This window comes from Protopterus annectens, chromosome 2.part1 (genome assembly GCF_019279795.1).
Source record: "Protopterus annectens isolate FY-2018-M chromosome 2.part1, PAN1.0, whole genome shotgun sequence".
NCBI lineage: Eukaryota > Metazoa > Chordata > Ceratodontiformes > Protopteridae > Protopterus > Protopterus annectens.
In genome coordinates, this window is record NC_056729.1 from 257,670,570 (window position 1) to 257,692,784 (window position 22,215).

Here is a 22,215-nt window from a genome sequence, read left to right on the forward strand (position 1 = left end):
GTAAAAACTTTTAAATCAAAGTTGATTAATGCAATTTGTCAATAACTTGTATTTGTAGTGTTTTTGTTCAGTTTGCAGAGTGCGCACATTTTAGAGTGATTTAAATAAAGGTCTGTGATGCAGTTTGGTAAGATGATATCAAATAAAAGAAATAACATTTTTGACTAGGTATCTTGAAAAGATGTGTAGAATTCTGCAATATATCCTTCAGGGCCTGGAGTTTTGTTTGGTTCAGATTTTTGATGTTGTTCTGTATTTCTCTTAAATTAATTAATGATGAGAGAGACATTTTCTGTTCTAGGGTTAGATTTGGTAATGTAAATTGATTAAATTATGCATTTATTTATTTTATATATTTTGATTTGTATTATAAAGTTGAGTAAATGACTTACTGAATAAGTCTAGTATATCAGAATGTGTGGTAAATGTTTTATTACCCATATCTATTTCCTTAATGGTATCTATGGATTCATAAATTTTGAGTATTTAGCTAAGAATTTTGAGAATGTTTGCACCCATTCTGAATATGAGGCCAATACTCTGTTTTCAAAGGAAGACAGTCATTTTATATGAAGTAAGAATATTTCTTATATGCTATGTTTTATTTGCTGTTGTGTTTTTTCTAATATGAGGCTTTGCTGATGAGGTATCCCCTAATGTGAACTTTAAGGGAGGCCCATTGCATATCAAGCTTTGTATTTTGTTGCTGTAAATTGTTATAAAATTCAGATAAGAGAACTAATATATCCAATTTTACTTCCTTTTTTTCTAATAAATTGATATTTAATGTCCAGTTATTTATGGCATTCCTCTAATGCAGGGGTATCCAACATGTGGCCCTAGGGCAATGGTCTACCCCACAAAATAATTTTATCTGGCCCTTGGTATGTCCTACAACAGCCTGTTTTTAATGGACAGATACATGTTGGACATGGTGATATGGCACCTCACAAACCTTGCCAAGTACAGTAAGTGGCCACTGAACTGTATGATATTGGCTCTTGAGCCAAAAAGGTTGCACACCCCTACTATGTGGTTTTAAATTCAGATGTAAATTAATTTTAGAATGGTCGGTAAAAGTTCTAGGTTCAGTAATTCATTTTTAATCCAGTGGGAAATTAAAAAGACCAAGTTTTATAACACAATGAACAGAATGTAAAATTGTTCTTTTTGTTGGCTGGCAAATTTGAATGGATCAGAGGTACAATTTTTTTTTCCATTAAATCTATAATAGCTAATGCTGTTATGGTATTATTTGGAGTGATTCTCATTGTTCTGTCAAGATTAAGATCAATGACCACATTCTACTCCGCTCCTATAATGAAATGATGTTTATTAAATTTAGACAAACGGTTGATCATTTTTATAACAAAATCTTATTGTTGTGAGCACAGGAGCTAGAAATTGCATACAACATCTAGTTTATCTATGTCTCTAATTTTGCTAAAAGTGTAACACCATCCTATTTCTTTATCTGAGTTGGTCTTTATTTCTGCCTGGAAAGCTTTATTTAGTAAGGATTGCCACACCCACACTGTTTTTGTGTTTGCTGTCCACATATTTATGTCAAAGCCATATTTTTGTTTATATTAGACCACTGATTATTTACTAATTATGTTTCTTGAACCAGGGTTTATCGGGCTTCTGATATGAACATTAAATGTAAAAATAATTTCCTTTTCTTAGCTTGTTGAAGCCTTTTAATATTCCAGCTATCAATTATTAACTTAATATATGAGGTGTTTAGGATAAGTCTGTGAGTGAAATTATCTCAATAAGTGCTTAACTGTTTGTATAACGTTATTTATTTATATATTTATGTATTTATTTTACATTTGTTTACTAGGAAAGTCCAACTGGACACAGGTCCTTCTTCAGTGGAGGTCCAGGGAGAAAAGCTCCAAGAGTAACAAATACATACAATAGAGAAAGAAATACAGCCAAGTGAGAAGCAGATACATACAAGATAGTCGTTTCAGACTCAATAAGTAGAGCATGAGTGGAGGAGCTCCCTGGTCAGCCTCAGTAAAAAGCTGAGATCCATTATAAGATCCTTCAAAGCTAGCTACGAAAACAAAATTGCCACTAAATCCAAGGACAACCACAAAGCATTCTATAGCTATGTCAATAATCTAGATGGCAACACCCAGATCTGCTCTGGGTTACAGCACAAAGGCATGAAAATTACAGAACCAACTGATATTGCCAACATCCTGGCAGATAGGTTCAGTGCTAACTTTACCCCCCTCTCACCCCCTAAAGGGCCCATATCTATACAGAAAGAATGCAGAGTCCCTGTAATCACAACTACGCAGGTAAAAGCTGCAGTCTACAGCCAAAAACACAGCATCCATGGGACCGGACAACATCCCAGGCTGCGTTTTACACGAACTTCAGAATGAACTGGCTCCCCACTTAAGCACCATGTTCAATAATAACCCCGCATCAGGTTTTGTGCCCACTGAATGGCACACAGCAACAGTTATCCCACTCCACAAAGGGGGTGCCACCAATGATCCCAGGAACTATCGACCTATTAGCCTGATGAGCCTGGTCTGCAAGGCCATGGAATGTATCATCATCGAACTCATAAACAAAGACATTGGTAACCTCCAAACTCTGGATCCCACCCAGTTCGGGTTTGTGAAAGGCAGATCATGCCTCCTGAACCTGATCGACTTCTTTGAGCCAGTCACCAAAGCCGTGGATGAGAGTAAGGTGGTTCACACAGCCTATCTTGACCTCGCCAAGGCTTTCAACAGCATCCCCCATTCTGGAATTATAGCTAAACTCACTAAACTAGGTATAAATCCCTAAGTCACAAGATGGGTTGCCAACTGGCTCACTGACAGAACCCACACTGTAAAAGTTGCTGACTCCAAATCTGACCTCAAAGCAGTGACAAGTGGAGTACCACAGGGTTCCATCCTGGGACCTCTCCTGTTTGGTATCTACTTCTCTAAAGTACAGGCTAACACAGAAGGCCTCTGGCTAAAGAAGTTCACAGATGACTGCAAACTAGGAGCCATAGTCAAGTCCCCAAATGATGTGGACATCCTACAGAAGGGCCTCCCTGAGACAGATACCTGGTGTCAGAGCCATGGCCTCAAGTTCAATGCCAAAAAAGTGCAGTATCATCCCCTTTGTAAAAACTCTGTACCCATGAACTACCACATAGGCAGCAATCTACTTAACACCGAATGTGTGATGAGACCTTGGGACCCAGGTGGACAGTAGTCTCTCCTTTGATAGTCACATTGTCACAGTAGTCAGGAAGTCCTTCTACATGGAACACCTCATCATAAAAGGGTTCTCATCCAGGAAAAAAAGAGGTCATTGTTCCCCTATACTCGACACTCATTAGACCCATTATAGAGTACAACGCCCCTTTTGGAATGTACCTCACAAGACATCTGCAGCAGCTGGAAAGGCCACAGGACTACCTCACAAAGAGGATTACTGGCCTCAAACTAATGCCCTACACTGACCGCCTCAAAAAACTCCAGCTTTACTCTGTAGCATATTGCCTACTCCGAGGTGATCTCTGCCTAACATATAAAGCTATGTCAAACCCAGAGCTGTTGGACATGCTACACCTAAAGAAATCCCAATCCCTCAGAGCTACACACTCTAGGGACCTAAACCTTGTCACCACAATAAACAGGACACGCTGGAAGGATAGATTCCTGTCCCAGAGACTTCCTATACTCTGGAGCAGGCTACCCATTTATGTCAAGCAAAGTTCTTCATTAGCATTCTTCAAGAAAAATCTTGATGAGTGGATGGGAAATAGGAAATACACCCCGGGGATCACTTCTGTGTCTCTGCTCGACAGTGGCACAGGAAAATAACTTTCTTGGGTGGAATAAGCCATGGAACCTTGCTGGCTAGGCTTACGTAGGCCCTTGGGCCGATAGCCTAGTACCTACCTATGAACCTATGAATAGAAAATACAGCCATTTCCACATATATTTAATTTTAACTGTGTCAGTGATCCACAATCCTTCTCACACTTACATTCTGTCCCATTCAGTGAATGACATTTCATTGCTTCAGATAAAAATACTAAAACCTTTTTATTTGACACATTACACATTGTAATACTTCTCCTAACATTATCTCCCTCTCCTAACCCTTTAAACACATAAAAAAACAAATAACTATGTATTGTATTGTATTTAAAATACAATCTTCCCTCATCAGGATATATAAATGTGTATAAATATATATAACCAAATAAATATGACCAATGATAAATAAATAAATATATATATATAACGAATACGAAATATATTCGTATTCAATAAAACCCCTATAATGTACTTTTTAATAAACAAATAGTGTTACAATTACGATTAAATATATTTGTATAAAGTATAGCTTATATATATTTATACACATTTATATATGTTACATATTTATATCTTTCTTTATATTTCTTAATGTTATAGTACAGCAATAGATATTATTTTATAATTAGTTAATAATGAAACTTTCCATATGAAATAATGTAGTATATAAGGCATTTTATATATATATATGTTATATAATGATCTTGACATATATACACACACATATATATATATATATATATATATATATATATATATATATATATATATATATATATATATATATATATCATATTTAGTCACTTATTTATTTGCATTGTTCACATTTATATATTTTTGTTTTTTATCTTTTCTTCTATGGAACGCACAGTTTCCTAGAGCGACAGGATTTTTGGGCTTGTTTTGTTTTTTTATTTTGTTTGTTGTGGTTCCTGCCACTAAGGTTTACAGAGATATTAGGCAGTTAGTATATACTTATTGCACTGCATTTTGATTGATTATTCAATTGTATAATTATTAAATTGATTAATTAATTATTACTTCTGAATGTGAGTTCTTGTATAAAAGTGGCTTTTAAAATGTAGATGTTAAGATCTGAAGAAGCGTACTAGCTGGTATGTGAAAGCGCTCATCTGTTTCTCTCTTATTTGTTTTTGTTTTAATAAATGAGTTGGACTTTTACATAGCAGTATTTTTTCATGGTGGTTTTCACTCGTGTATAATTTTTATACTTATTTTAATATTTCCTGTGACTGAAACTCTGGTGTTTATTTTAAATAAATATTTCATACTTTTATGTTCTTGTATTATTTATTATTAAATACATTTAAACTTTTCATTGTGGCTGGTCCTTTAGAGAATATTGTAACCTTTGAGAGTACTCATATCTATTTGGTGACTCTGTGGCCACTCCTGAAGGCCTTACTGCATTGGCCAAACACTATAATTTGTATTAAAAAGAAGTTATGTACTCACCATGACATTACATCTGAGTAGTTATACTTCATATTTCTGCAAACTGTGGGTATACGGATCCGTATCAGATCCGAGCTGGCAACTTTTTTTCTAGCATCTGCTCCAAGCTCCGAGCTCCTCCCCTTACCCATAATGCCCTATCATCTCCTATCTTCCCTCAGATTGAGTTTGCTGCAACTAAAAACATAAGCAACTCAACCCAATCAACCAATCCTGAAAAGACAGGACAAGGTCCGGGGGACGGAGGGTGAGAATGTTGCAGAAAAATGAAGTATAACTACTCAGATGTAACATTATGGTGAGTACATAACTTTTTTATCTGAAGTAGTTAACTTCATTTTATCTGCAACCTGTGGGACAGAGTCTCCAGCTACTCTGATCCTGGAAGGCCATTATGGAAGGATATTCCTGAGCACCGCAGAGCCAAAGGATGCTCTACCCCTCGAAATCAGATCTAATTTGTAATGGGAAATGAAGGTATGTGAATTGGCCCAGGTCACTGCTGCACAAATATCATCCAAAGGCACCCTAGACCAAAAAGCAGCAGAAGTCACCATGAACCTGGTAGAGTGAGCCTTAAAAATACCAGGAGGAGATAAACCTTTTGCTTTGTAGGCATGTGAAATACAAACAGTGATCCATCTGGCCAAAGAAACTTTAGAAATAGCTTTTCCCATAAATGCTTTGGAAAAGGAAACAAACAATTGGTCAGTCTTGCAAAAAGACTTCATTCTATGAAGATAAAAATGATGCTGTCTATGAACATCTAACAAATGGAGTTTGTATTCACCTTTATTTTGGAAGTTAGGAAAGAAAACGGGCAGATTAATGGACTGGTTTATGTTTGCTTCAGATGCCACTTTAGGTAAGAAGGAAGGGTTAGTATGGAGGGAGACCCTATCCTTACAGAAGACCAAATATGGAGGCACGGCAGACAGAGCTTGAAGCTCAGAAACCCTCCTAGCAGATGTAATGGCGAGTAGGAAAGTGGTCTTCCAGGACAAAAATTTCAAGTCCACCGAAGCTGCAGGTTCGAAAGGAGGAGCCACCGATGCCTGTAAAACAAAAGTAAGGTCCCAAGGAGGCACTGAATCCTTGACAGGCAGCCATAACTGCAAAGTACCTTTAAGAAAAGCCTTACACAGCCTAGAGGAGGCTAAGGCCATGTTGTCTTCACCAACGTGAAAACTGGAAATGGCTGCCAATTGTACTTTCACTGTGGAGGAACTAGCTCCTTGCTGAAAGATACCAGACAGGAAGTCCAACACTGCTGGAACAAGGGCTGTAAAGGGATCTATTCTTCTCTGTGAGGCCCAAATGGAAAAGCACTTCCATTTACTGCAATAAAGTTTCCTAGTGGTGTCTTTAAGGGAATCTAAAAGAATGTATTTTACCGGGGATGAAAGACCGGGAGTCCTGGCAATTAACAGAACTGGAGCAAGTAGGCTGTCAGCTTGAGGCTGACCAGATCAGGTGGATGTGCCCCCAACAGATGGGAGATTAGATCCAGGCAGGGATCCAGAACCCATGTGGGAACAAAGAGATGAGACCAAAGGAATGGGAACCAAATCTGACGAGGCCAGAACGGGACAATGAGGATCACTTTGCACCGTAGTCGGCAAGCTTTCTGAAGAAACTTCGGAATGAGTGGTAATGGTGGATAACATACAGAAGCCCGGGGGCCAAGCATGGACTAGAGCGTCTCTGGGGACTTGCCCTGATGAGGGAATCAGAGTGAAGAACTCGCTGCACTTCGCTTTGGAAGGAGATGCAAAGAGATCGCAGCAAGGCTGACCCCATGCAAGGAAGATCTCCTCTGCTACCGACTGTTTCAGAGACCACTCATAAGGCATCAGAATGGCCCGAGTCAGTGTTGTATCTTTTGGCTTTTCCCGGTTAGGGGTCGCCACAGCGGAACTCTGGTCTGCTAATGATTGGCAGTAGATTTTTTTACGTACCGAGTTGCCAGCTCTGACGCACAACCTTCAACGAATCTGTCCGCTAAAATGTTGGAGCACTGCGGGATGTCCGTTGCTATCAGAAAACGACCGGTAAAAATCACCATTCCCACACTCTCATGGCCTCTCGACATACAGGGTAGGATCTGGTTCCCCCCTGCTTGTTGATATACCAGACAACCGACATGTTGTCTGACTGAATTGCAATCAATCCAAGAGAGAGGAATGTGTGAAAGGCTTCTAACGTTAAAAGCACTGCCCTCATCTCTAGAACATTTATGTGCAACTTGGTCTCTGACTGGGACTACATGCCTTGGACTATCCTTCCCAAACAGTGTCCCCTCCACCCGAGTTGGGAGGTATCCATGGTCACTGTGGCTTGGACTGGAGATGACGTCTCTGGTGAACTTAACCACCAAAGAAGAGATGTCCTGCAGAAGTGACTGATCTTGATCGGAAATTCCATGGGCAGGTCTAGCCAAGACCATTGAACAGCCAGAGTCCATTGAAGAACCTGCATGTGAAGACGCACACAAGGGAGAATCAATATGGCTGCAGCCATGGAGCCCAGAGCCCAGAGAACCTCGCTCGCCTTTGAAGACTTGGAGTACACTATCTGAGCTATGTGGCACCTGAGGTGTAGGATCCTGTCTGGAGTTAAGAATACCTTCATCTGCAAAGTGTCTAGCCATGCCCCAATGAAGTCTAGAACTTGTACTTGTTGTAAATGGGATTTGTGAACATTGACTGTAATTCCCAGTAGATCTACCAACGGAATGAAATAATCTCGGGCCACACACAAGTGATGCACAGCAAAGAGCCAATCGTCCAGGTATGGAAACACCTGAATACCCTGAAGCCTCTGGTGAGCCACTACAACTGCCATTACCTTGGTGAACACTCTGGGGGCTGTGATGAGACCAAAGGGTAGGGCTCTGAACTGAAAATGACTGGCTCACAGCCGGAAGTGCAGAAAACTCTTGGAGCTTCTGTGTATTTTGATGTGGTAGTAAGCATCCTGGAGGTCTAACAAGCACATCCAGTCGCACTCTTGGAGATAAGGTAGAATAGACTGTAGGGTGACCATCCAGAATTTCTGTTTGGCTACCGACAGGTTTAATGTTGACAGGTCTAGAATGGGCCTGAGGTCCCCCGTCTTTTTTGGCACCACAAAGAACCTTGAGTAGACGCCTAATCCGGACTAATCGGGGAGGAACCTGTTCGATGGCTCATTTGAGAAGCAGCTTTGAAACCTTTAGAGCTGCCGCCTCCCTGTGAGTGGGTGGAACATCCAGGAGGTGTTTTGTAATATTTGGAGGGGCAACAAATGGGATAGAGTAACCTCTGAATATTATCTGTAAAACCCAGTGATCTGTCGTAATGGACTCCCATGTCGCTGGGTGTAAGGACAATCATCCCCCGACTGCCTCCAGAGTAGGACAGTCAGGCAACCCTTTAGGGCTGCTGACCGGGTCTATCAGAAAAGGGTTCCCTAGACCCAAAATTCCTGGGACCCCTCTACCTCTGGGTTGGCGTTGATCCTGACACCCTCTGCCTCTGCGGGAATAGCTGTCCTGAGAATTCCTGGAACACTGAGATTTTTGGAACCACATCTTCTTCTGCCCTCTTTGATTCCTAGAGAAGGACCACTGAGGGTTAGAGAAGCAGAGTCCGACAGCAGACAAAGTCTTCCCGTCCTTTTTGCACTGGACAAGTGTGTCACGTACTGTCTTCCCAAAAAGGGAAGAACTGTCGTAGGGAGCATTGATAAACGACACCTTGAAAGGGTCCACAAACTGACACAACCTGAGCCTGGCATGACACTTCATGGCTATGTCTGTCCCAACTGCCCTAGCTGCTCCTTCCGTGGCATGGGAAAGGAGCCGCATTGACATGTTTGAGACTGATTTCAGAGTAGACATTTTCGCCGAGAAAAACTGTCTGTCCTGCAGCGATAAAGACTCTAGGGGCGACTCAGCGAATTCCAAAGCAAGATCTCACTGAAGCCAAATCACATGTGCCAAATAATTCAGTGCATGGATAGAAAAGGTCGCTGAGGAGTAGACACTGTTCCCAAACCTATCCACCGACCTGGACTCCTTGTCTGGAGGGTGGACTGAGGAACTCTCCTGTTCTAGTTCCTTCTTTGTGGCCGCTGCAACCAACATAGCATCAACTGGGGCTCCTTTCGACCAAGGTTGTCTGTCAGAAGGGGGAGATAAAACCTTGTCAGGACATTTGGGGATGGGCTCTACGGTGTCAGGCTCCTTCCATGCCCTCGTGGTGATGAGGTCCACCAAGGGGTCTGCTGGTGGGGACACCCAGAAAGTAGATGGGCCCATGCCAAAAGCCTCCAGGAACACTGACTTATCCCAGAAGGTTTTGGGGCTGACCAACCTCCCCTCTGGTGGAGGATCTCCATAATTTCTCCAATGGAGATGTCTTCGGGAGGTGACCTGGGGGAACTTTCTCTTTCATCTAAGTCAGTGTCCATAGTGAGAGACTCGGGGGAGTCCAAGTGCCTCCTTTTGCACTTGTGCTTATGGTGACCCACTTCAGTGGGACTTTCAGAAGGGGATCTGTGAGACACAGGGGTTTCCTCAGGGAAATTAACCTGGGATCCTCTGGCATGGGCCGTCCCTGACACAGGATGAAGGGAGTCATCGCCAAATCCAGGGGGCCTGGGTGGTATCTGAGGGGATGGGCTGGGGTCTCAATCCCTGAGAGAGAACCCTCTCCACCACTTCGAAGGCCGAGGGAGAAGCCCTCCTCGGATCCAAAGCAGGGACCGGAGCTGAAGCCAGGGTAGCCTGATGTCTGAGGGAACGGATTGGATCCGAAAAGGTCGGACCTGAAGAATCCATTCCCCTGAGTCTGAATCCCTGTCCATGGCCCCGAGAGTCACTCGGATCCACACAAGTCGGATCCGAGAAACTTAAGGTAACAGCCGGAGTCGAGGTTGGAGGAACCATCGGCGCCAAGCTACAAGCTCCGAAAAACCTCAGATCCAAGAGCCCCGAAGCCAAAGCATGGATCAGGGAAGGAGAGATGGGGCAGAAAAGAGGCATGGAGGTCCCCCTCCAGAGGGAGAGGGGCTTGGCAAGACTCCCATCTGAATTTGGGTCTGAATAAATCTCCGCATCATCCTGTTCATATCCATGTCCGATAGGCTCTGAGTCGACCTCGAAGAGGCCACCAACTCAGATCTGGCTGGTCTGCGCAGTGGGGAGGAAGGCCTCGGGTCAGAATGTTCCAACGGCTCCAGGGAGAAACGAGGAGACTGGAGCCATGGAGAAACAGGCCTCATGGTCTTAGATGGGGGGCTGAGAAAGAGCTCCCTGTCTAGGGATCTCTTACGATGCCTGTCCTTCTTTTTCTCCCTTTCCTCTCTGCACCTTTCTTTATCTTTTTCTTTCTCTTTTTCTTTGTCAGCCACGCTGACTGAAGATTTGTCCTTAGAAGACCCATCGCCAGAAGAGGGAGGTTGAGTCCCTGTCTGGATAGGAGGTGGTACACTAGAGACCGAGGCAGAGGCAGATTCCAGCACGGCAGCAGGGAGAAGGCCTTTGGCAACTAGCTTGGCCTTGCGATCCCTAAGGGCCCTAGGGTTAAAAGCAGAACAGACAGTACATTGAGTGGACAAATGTGCCACTCCCAAGCAAATTACACACAGAGTGTGACCATCGGCCAGGGAGAGCTTATGGCCACACTCTGTACATTGTTTAAAGACAGGCTTCGGCTGATCAGCCATAGTCCTTCACTCAAAGGTACAAACACTACCTCTCCAAACTACACACAACACAGGTAGGGGAAGGGCAGGCCTAACAACTACTCTATACAAAACTTTTTTTTTTTTTTAAACACCAACGACCAAGCGAGATACTACACAATGGGAGGAAGGGAAAAAATTGACTCAAGCACACCTAGATACCAGAAAAAAATACCACTTACTATCCCTGAGCTCAGAGCAAAGGAGACCAGGATACACACTACTGGCATGGCAAACGAGATCTGGGGAAGTTAGGAGATGGTAGGGCATTATGGGTAAGGGGAGGAGCTCGGAGCTTGGAGGAGACGCTAGAAAAAAAGTTGCTGGCTCAGATCCGATACGGATCTGTATACCCACAGGTTGCAGATAAAATGAAGTTAACTACTTCAGATTATTAATTTCACTCAGCATAATTGTGTACCCTTGTAAGAGCCTTAGAGTAGTTGGCTTTGGAGTGTCTGGTGGCAGTGTAACTACCTTATAGTCTGAGCAGAAGGGGTCATGGCCAGCAAATCTGTGCCAGCTTTTCCCAAGTGTGTGTGTGTGTGTGTGTGTGTGTGTGTGTGTGTGTGTGTGTGTGTGTGTGTGTGTGTGTATGCGTGTGCATGTGTGTGAGCTGCTTGGAGCAAGGACATGAAGCACTTGTTTCACAGAGAGAGTGGTGGATGACTTGGCTTGGACACTCAGCTGAGGACTGAACTCTGTGGCTGTGCCAGTGGAGAGTCTTATTGGAGATCTGGAGAGAGAGAGAGAGAAAAAAAACAGCCCCGGGACTGAGTGTGTTCCCTGTGTGCTCTTAAGAGAAACCATGCTTTATGCAGAGAGCTGCATCTGGAAATACTGGGTGTATCTATTTTTTGTTCCAAGTGAACATCCCTCTCCAGTGTCAGTGGTGAGGATTCAGGCTCCTTGATTACTGGCTCAGAGTGGGGACATCACACCTACAACCACCATTTTCTTTGTTTCCTTGCTGAGCAAAATATGTTCTGATTCATTTTGTCCTTCTCGTGAACAAAATTCTCACCATACCTTCCCTTCTGTTACAAATTTAGCGTGCATATCACTCTTTCACTGACACCTGTATTCTTAATAGGCCAGTGTCTGGGCTGAATACAGAAGAAACAACATTATCTCAATAGGGGCAAAATTACTGCTGAAACTACCTGCATTTACTAGGTGCTTGTTGCATCACAAATTTGTTACATTCAAGAGATCTGTTCTAAACTGCCTAAAGGAAACATTGATGTGAAAATGCTTTAGAGATGCAGGGTAACTGTAACTGAACAGAGATAAATTACTGCAGCACCTCCCTGTCTCCTGGTAATTCTTAACTCATTTTTGTTACAAAATAATGTTATCTAGCACAGCATTAAAGTTATCTTTGACCTCACTTTCATTACGTAGGTAGCATTATTAAAGAGTCATAATGTTTGCTGTAGTTACTTTATAATTAGAAACTAATAACATTTTGTTTTATTACCTAACCACACTGTCATAAATAACCCAAACCAGCAGCTTGGAACATAAATGTCTACAGCTGTATTGTCTGTATGAAACTTGTCACTATATTAAGAATGAATAAAATGCATTTTTATTGCCATTCTATAGCATATCTTGCTTACTACCTGTATTCAACTGTGGCTGAAAATGGTCCTAGGATTAGCCTACTAATCAGGTCCTTTATATAATACACACATACCTCTCAACTGCTATGATTTATGAATAGTGCTGTGATTTTTGTCCACAGCTTTAGACTTGCTCTTCCAAGCTATACTGATGTTTCTCACTCACACACACACACACACACACACACACACACACACTTTTTATCAAAAATAGGGTTTGCAGCACCAACAGCAGCATACACTGACATTACTGCACACCTGATATGCTGACCTAAAGTACCATAAACCTGACACAGATTTACACAATATTCATTTACAATACTACATCATAATTGCATACTAATCTATCACAACATTTTTATCTCCATCTAAAACCTTATGAACTTGCTTGCTTTAACTACACATGACAGCAAACCAATACACAGTTCTACCAATATGCATACAAATATTACATTGGTACTGGCTGACCCCACCATAAAAATGTTGAAGCTCCATGAAGGAGTGAGTCTGCCTCCAGAACAAGTCATTTCAACACAGGCAACACTATGCACCATACCTTTGGATGTCAATGGTCTCACTGAGGCACCTAGATAGTAATTATTTATATTACATCAACTGGGTTTGCCCTGCTGGGCAGAATCTCATTTTCAGAGGGGACCAGAAAAAAATACAAAATACAATGGTAAAAATAAATGGAAGATGATAAATGCAAACTAGCATTCAGTGTAGTGCTGTAGTCTGCATAACCACAAAATGGAAATTGTAGAAAATAAACAGTAATCCAGTTCTATACAAAGTTGACAATTTACGCACATTAGGTAAGTTAGCATTAGGTAATGATAGCAGATGCTGCATCGGTAGAACTCTGAATGTGTAGGACTAATAAATGATGCAGACTTAATGATAAGTAATGATAAAACATGTAAGACTAATTTGTGCAGCAAAGTATATAAAGTAGCAGATGGTGAACCTGTATGTAGGTAAAGTGTGTACATGATGTGGAGATTCAGCACAGGCATTAGACCGAGTGGGCAAGAAGGAGATTGTTAATTACTGAGGAGTCAGGGAGTATTTTAATTTGTACTGAGGAAACAAAGGTCTGACATGCTTCTATTGAGCAAGAAGAAATAGTGCCCTGATTAAAGGCATACATTTTCAACTGGACATGGAAATGTTTTATTGGTTGAAAGAGTTTAAGTGAAATAGGCTTTACAGGCCTGGTGACCAGAGTTTGAGTAGCTTCTTGAAAAACTGGTGGAGGTGGCAGTGGAGGTTGGGCGTGCCCATCTTGGGGTGAGAGTGTCAATTGGAGCAAGCCATGTACTGCCACAGTCCTTGAGAGATTCAAATTTATGGTCCAGAATTGTCTGTTAGGCTGATCAAAGTCACCACTTGATTGTGGACTTCAATGTATGCGTTGTATAAATTCATTTTCATGGGGAAGGCATTGTGGATCTTCATGGTGATGCAGATGATGCATCCTCCAACCCATGGGAGTCATTAACCACTGCAAAAACACCCTCATTTGTGGGATACCAGAAAGGATATAAATCTCCCTCAAGGCTTCCTGAATGAATGCCTCCTCTGTAGAGCTTTTATATCTTGGTTGAAATTGACAAGTAAGAGAAAGTACAGTTGTATAAGAAACTTAGCACAACAGTATATGTTGAAGTGATCACTGCTGCAGTAGAAGCCATACAGGTTATATCCTGCATAGGATATAACAGCCAGCCAGCTTCCAAAGCTTCAGGACACCTTTCACACACCCAAACTGTTTAAAAGTCAGATTTGGGAGCTAAGACCTTCAAAGCTTTCATGTTGAGAGAGGTAGGCTAATGCCTTGAGGGGGCCAATGCTAGGAAAAGAAAAAAAAGACATGGCCAAACCCTGACAAACAGCATACAAAAAATAATGGAGAAGGAGGGAGGGAGCAGCTACTGCAGCAGTGATCATTCAAACATTTGCTGTTATGGTAAGATTATTTGCACACTGCACTAATTTCATCATTATGATTACTGCTACAGTAACATAAGCTATATGGGTAGACTACCATATCTTAAAATGATGGTGTGGAGGAAGGATGGGAGTCCAAGAGCTCCTGGGGACTGGTCCTAGCAAAACCTGTCCTAGACCTAGAGAAGGAATCTAGATTATAGTGCTTCATAAAAGTGTGCACAGAGGACCAAATTGCTGCTTCTAGAATACTTGTAGAAGCCAACCCTTTCCAAAAAGTCATAGATGAAGCCAAAGTCCTGGTAGAGTGAGCCTTGACCTTGCTTGTAATAGTTTTGTTGTGGTCAGGCTAACAAAATGCAATAGTCTGTGATGACCACTGGGAAATAGCCTTTTTGACATAGGTTATCCTTTTTCTAGCCTTCAAAACAAATGAACAACTAATCAGAAGAGCTGAAAGACTTTGTTCTGTCAAGATACTAGCTGAGTTGTCTGAGGACATCTAAGGTATGAAGTACCCTTTCTCAATCATTATTAGGTTCTGAAAAAAGAATTAGAGATGGATCATTTGGCTTAAAGTAAACTTGGATACTACCTTAGGCATAAAGGAAGGATAAGAAACCCTATCTTTGTGATACTCTTCTTGCAGAGGTCGAGCAATGAGTAAAACTGTTTTCCATGTCAAGAACCTCAATTCAGCCTGATGGGCTAGTTCACGTGGAACAAATGATTGTTTTTCTTACACAAAATTAATAACCCAAGGAGGGGCCACCAGCTTTCTGGGAGGCTTCTTATGCAGAACCCTTTTCAAAAACCTGTTCATATGAGACTGCACTGAAAGAGAGGGATACATGGGCAGACATGCTGAAGTGGTCAACAAATGAACCTTGATTAAGGAATAAGGCTGTAGGATAATAACTCGCACAAATGCTAAAAATCAGAAAAAACACTAGGACTGAATGAGTGCTGATTCTTTTGTTGTCACCAACTAGCAAACCTTTTCCATTTGCTAAAAGATGCTGTTTTAGTAGCAGGCATTCTTGCCTCCATTAATATCTGCAGCACGTCCTCAGTAAAGAAAGGTGTGTAAAAGTTTTCAAAACCCTATCATCCAGGCAAACAATTGCAGGCATTTGGAGTAGGATGTATCAAATACCACTAACCTTTTGTGAGTAAATCCAGTCTGTGAGGAAGCTTGTGGTAATTGTCTGTGGCCCTGGCCATTTCCAAAACAAGAGAACCATTGCTGTCTGGGTCAAAAGAAGGTTGCCACAATGATCTTTGGGGAGTCTTTCTCAATCTTCTGAAGTACCCAGGAAATAAGTAGAATTGCTGGAAAAGCATACAGGAACATTCCTGTCCAAGGAAAAGAAAAGGAATCTGTCTTCCAGGCCTTCTTGCATGGAGTCCTGGAGCAGAATTTTTCCAGCTGATTGTTCAAACAGGGAGCAAAATATCTACATGAGGTTTTCCCTACAGATGGAACAAATACTGGCAGATCCACTGATGCAGTTCCCACACAGTTTTGCTCTGACAGGATGTTAAAATGCATGTAGAGTGAGACTGTGCTATAAAGCTATATCCCATGCCAACATGGCTAGTCTGCACATGGGATAATATCTGGTTCCCATTACTTGTTTATGTACCACATCGCTGTGGTGTTGTCTATAAATTAAGAGGTTGCAGGGATGACAGATAATTCAGAGAGTTGAAAGCATTTATAATAGTTAGTATCTATTTTATGTTGATGTGTCTTGGTCTGTCTTTTTTGTCCCAAAGACCTCCATAGGATATAACAGCCAGCCAGCTTCCAAAGCTTCAGGGCAGATTTTACACACCCAAAGTGTTTAAAAGTCAGGATTGGGCACCAAGCCCTTCAGAGCTTTCAAACCAACAGAGAGAAGGAGGCTAAAGCCCTGACAAGACATTAATAAAATAAAAATGGATACCCCAATACTAAATTATTAGGGGTGGGCAAATTACATGGAGAGTACTTAAATTACAGTAGATGAGCTCCTACTGAGGTACCTACTACTATGCATACCATGTTTCCAGAACACACAGCTGTTGATTCTAAATTCTAAAGCTGTCAATGAAAACAAGAGACTTAGGACACACGCTCATTTGTACTACATGGTACTACATGTATATACACACACACACACACACACACACACACACGTGTGTGTGTGTGTGTGTGTGTGTGTGTGTGTGTGTGTGTGTGTGTGTGTGTGTGTGTGTGTGTGTGTGTGTATACACACATGATGCTGCACCCCAAAGTAAGTCTGAGATGTCTGTTGTGGCTGACTGCTTTGGAGCAGAACAGGGGAATGGGAGACCTAGATTCTGAAAAATTTGATGTCACTGCCACATAACTGCCCTTTTAACAAGTCCCAAGGCTACAATTTAAAAAGTTAATTGATGTAGATGCTGGGATCATAGAAATTTCAGATACCATTGTATTTTTCTCATATGGAGTCTTGCTAGAGGTATCTTGAGAATTGTGGATGTCATGAGACTTAGAATCCTGAGGAATTCCTATGCTAAGATGGATATCTAAGTGTAAAAACCCTAGAAACAGATCTAAATATAGCTCTACCTTTCCTATGGGAGAAAAGCACTTTGTACTGAGATGTCCAGCAGACACTCCCAAAAAACAATCTTGTGATTAGGAGTCGGAAAGGGCTTTAGAAAGTTCTCTTGGAACCCCAGCCTGTGTATGAAATCCCGTACCCAAGAGGGAGGTAGCTGACACTTTGAAAAAAGCTCTACAAAGATAAGCAAGTTGTCTAAGGAAAAAATGTGGAAACCCTTCATTCTGCAGTTGGCTATCATAGGAGCTAACCACTTTGTGAAAACTCTTGGAGCAGTGGATAGCCCAAAGAGTAAGACATAGAACTGTGAATGTGATTTAGGCACACAAAACCTTAAGAAATGCCTGAAATCTAGATTAATAGGAATGAATGTTATGATATGCCTTTTTTAAATCTAAGGTTACTAAGAAACTCAAATGAGGAAAAAGAGGTAACAGGTTGTGAAGTGAAAGCATTCTGTACTTGGGCACTATCACAAACTGATTCAGGAAGAAAAAAATCCAAAAATGGTTTCCAAGACAATTCTTTCTTTGGCACCAGAAACATCCTTGAATAAAAGCCTACTCCCCAGAGGGGAGGAGGAACAACTTCTACTACCCACTGAGAAAGCATGTGTTGACAGGAGGAAAGAAAAGAGCTTGGTCTGGCAGATGAGTCGGAATCCCCTGAAAAGGAGAGAGAGCATTCCACTGCCATCTGTAGTCTCCATGGATTACTTCCAGGATCCATTTGTCTGAAACAATACATTATCAAACAGCTGAATAGGGAGTCAGACTTTTTGGCAGGTTTAAGGGACTGCCAGGGTGGGGGAAGGACAAGGTCCTTCATATAGTCATTCTGACTTATTGGACTGCCCATTGTTCTGAACGGGTCCTACTTTGTTTTTGGAACCTCCCTGCCATTGATTTTTAAATGTTTGCTTGCCAGCCATGACATATGACTGCTTATTTTACTTTTTCCTAAAGTTTGTTAAGAAAGCAGAGAACCGCCTGGAAAACTTGGAGAAGGAGGGATGAAAAATCTGAAAGATTCCCTGAATGAGTTTTCCCCATCTCACCATGCAGTTTGATGAGCTCTGCAGCAGAAAGTCCAAATACTAGATCTCTAACCAAGGGAGAATTCAAAATGTAATTCTTTACAGGAAGGTTCCAAGACCACAGCCAAGAAGACTTCCTCAAAACAGTACCAGTGGAAGCAGCCCTAGAAGTAGTTGTGACACCCCACCAGCAGACCAGTAATCAAGGAACCTCACTCATCACCAGTGGCCACAGTGGGGGATGTTCACTGGGAGGATAGCAAGTACACACAGTATTTTCAGATGCAGCTTTCTGCATCAAGTGCAATTTCCCTTAAGAGCACACAGAGACCATAGTCAGTCCACGGCTGGTTCATCTACCTTTCTCCCAGATCCCCAGTAAGACTCCCCAATGACACAGCTATAGAGTTGAGTTCTCAACTGAGTGACCAAGCCAAGACCTCCAGCACCCTCTTTGTCCAACCAGTGCTTCATGTCACTGACCAAGTAGCTGACACATGCACTCTTAGAGGTTTGATTTACACATGTACACACACACACACACACACATTAGCATTAACACAAATGGTAGTTTGACCAAGAGCAAGGCTATTAGGAGTGGCCCACACAGTGTCACCAAATAAATATGCAAGTACGCTAAAAACTTAAATATCTCTACACAGATTAGTCACAATTAAAGGATTAAATATATTTAATAATAAATATTAAATGAACAAGACAATATTAAATATATATTTACAGTGACATCAGAGTTCAAAACCACAGGAAATATTTAAAACAGCATTGCAGAGCAGTCTCAAATAAATAAAGAAAAATATCTAAACTAAGCTTTACTATATTCCTGACTGAAGCTAAGAGAATTATACTATAATCCAATAACTTACTAATAGAGCAAGGTAAATGTGATGAATGGATCTTCTAGTTGTTGTCAGGTCCAAGACAGAATGCAGACTGCCGTGTCTCACTAAGTGACTTCTCAAATTAATATCTACAATATTACTGCTGGGATAGCTTGCAGAATGACATCATTTCTTGTCATCTGACTCCTAGTTCCCAGGTGAAACCCCCACTGCTGGAAGCTGGCAGTATTTAGCATTTACCTGTAAAAGTGCATAGACCTCAGATCTTTGGCAGATGCTAGAAGTCATAAAACAATTGCATTCCTCCATGCTTTCAAGACTAGTACTTAATTCACCCTAAAAAAACAATACAGAAAGCTTCCTAGTACAGACATCATGCCTCTAGCTGCATTGAAAACTGTAATATACCATCTTTTATGGCCTAGCCATAAAGTAATTTACTTTTAGGTATTTTCCTAAAATTTACTAGACTGAGGTTAAGTTCCTGTATCCCAGTTTCCACTGTTAAAATATATACATTTAAACAGTTACAATAGTGCATGTGCACTTCTGTTCTCCTCCAGTAGGGCACGCTGTAGTTACATTTCAAACAGTGCTTTCCAAATACCCTTTTCAACACACGTCTGTACAAGCAGTTTGCTAAACACATGACATACAGTTCTGATACATTTGTAACACAAGCATCTTGTATAAATCAGTTTGATATTTACCAATGACATATAACTATTTACAAAATTCCAGCTAGCTGTGTTGGCAGTATCTCCTTTCCTCACAGTAGTATCCATAAATAGCCACATTTTAAACAATGTGTAGTCATATGGGAAACAGAAGAAATGAAATTACACAGCAGAATTCTTCTCACAAGACGAAACTGTTGCCAAAGCATTTCTCATACTTTCACAATTAGAATTCTGAAAATTAAAGTTGCAGTAGCATACACTTTTTTTCCCAAAAATGTCAAAATCCTTCCAATCCTTGTCAGAAAGAGAAGGAGTAGAGTTAAGAACATTTTTCACAGCAGCTGGATTCACTGAAGCAATAATTTATGGGGCACATCTGGGATTAGTGTACAAAATGTAAAGGACTGAGGAACTTTATATACTCTATCTGCTTTCTTAGGGGCAGTAGCCTGACTGTCAGAGAAATTGCAGGCTGTGACAAAAACATCCTCCAAAGCAAATAAAACTGGAGGAATATGTAATGGTTCTGTGAAGTTCAGTTGTAACAAATAATAAAATTATTTGAGGGATTGAGAACCTCACTATTTTCCCACTGAAAAAAAAGATTAATCCTGGAAATAGTCTCAAAGAAACAGAATCCCTCTCCCTCTCCTCAGAATCTAAATCAGAAACCTGAGGAGACAAATGCATCTGTCCATTCACATTCCACTGCAGATTCAGTCTTTAGAATATCTTCAAGGAAAGAAGGACTCCCTTTTTCTCTTACAATAAACAACTTTATAGTAGGGTCAAGAGCCTGCAATAGACTCTGAGCCAAACCTAATAAATGACTCCCATTCAGGGTAACAGATACAGGAGAAGACAGATGTTAAGTTTTCTGGGGGGGGGGGGGCTGTCAGGAATTTCTAAAGACGAACCCAGTATTGCTAGCAATATCTTCCCTATGGATGGGCACAACATTATGGCTAAGCAGAAGTACTTTCCATGCCCCTTCTCCCAGGACCGACAAGATTACCTGTCCCTTGCCAGCTAAAGAGGAACACCAACAGCCACAGAGGATGTGTCTTAACTCTTGTCCACAGCTGTTGTAGTGACTACACCACAGGGATCTGAAGAAAAATATGTGTGGTCTGAGGCACTAGCTTTGACCACAGCAGTCACCCAACTGCAGTTGAGATAAGTTACCAACCTGCTGTGGTAGCAAATGCTGCTGAAAAATCTTTCTTTTTCTTTTTGTGGCTAGAATAAGGTCCAACCAAGGAACCAGTATGTTGCTCTACAGTCAAGCTGAATATTGTGCTTGATTCCTGGGGTACATTAGCAACAATTGTCACTAAAACAGAAAAGTAGCAAAAAAGTAACTTTTTCCCAGAAAAAAAATCAACTTTAAACACTTTACTCACCCCCCCCCAGAAAAAAAAACAAGTAAATTAGCAGCCGTTTCCCCACTGAAAATGTAGTTTCAAACAACTTTTAACACATTTTTACAACAAAAGTAAAAAGTGCTCTCCTATTTAAAAGGACAAAAGTCATGGCACAGTCAATAAAATACTTTTTCTTACCTTAAAAATAATTTGTTTTCAGAAAAAGTAAGTTTTCTGTAACAAAAAGTAAAGTGGAAGTTTTATTCCCTGAAGGGAATTTAACTGGCAGGCAAGCAGAAGAATGCTCTTCTCAGCAGCAGGAAAGGTCCAAAGGGCTTGGCACCCAGACCTGACTTTTAGTCAGGTCACTTGGAACTGACTAATAGTTTGGTTGCATGGAAGGTGCCCTGAAACCTTTTGAAGCTGGCTGGCTGTTATATCCTTAGCAGGATATAACCTTTATAGCTTAGGCTACTGCAGTAGTTATCATAATGATGAATTTCAAATGGCCATGTCTTAATGAGGGGAGGGTTAATGGTCTCACATAGAGAAAAAATGAAATGAGTTTCCTGAATGGGTGGTATGATGCAAAACCAGTTACTGTTTTACAAAGGGTGGGATAATGGCATGGGGAAGGAGTGCATACGAAAGAGGTACAGATATGGAAATGGGTAGCTGAAGGGTGTTAGATGCATTAACTGGGCAAATCACATAGACATATCTCCCATTGGTATTACATATGTACATATACATATATAAATAAGCACATGTGGGAGGTGAGCATGTGTAGCAAGCAGTTCTGCAAGGACATTGACCTGTTATTGTTTTGAGTTGATGATATACTGGTATTTTTGAAGTTGGAACTTCTATGTGTAGTACACATGTATGCATGGCTATGAGCCTTTCAGAAGGTGGTCTGCAAAGAACTATCGCTGGTGGAGTGTGGCACAACATACACTACAGGCAATGTGAATCCTGGTGGGTTCCAAACTATGGGGGTGCCACCTGTGGTACTGACTATATGTTAATGAGGTATATTAAACAATTTG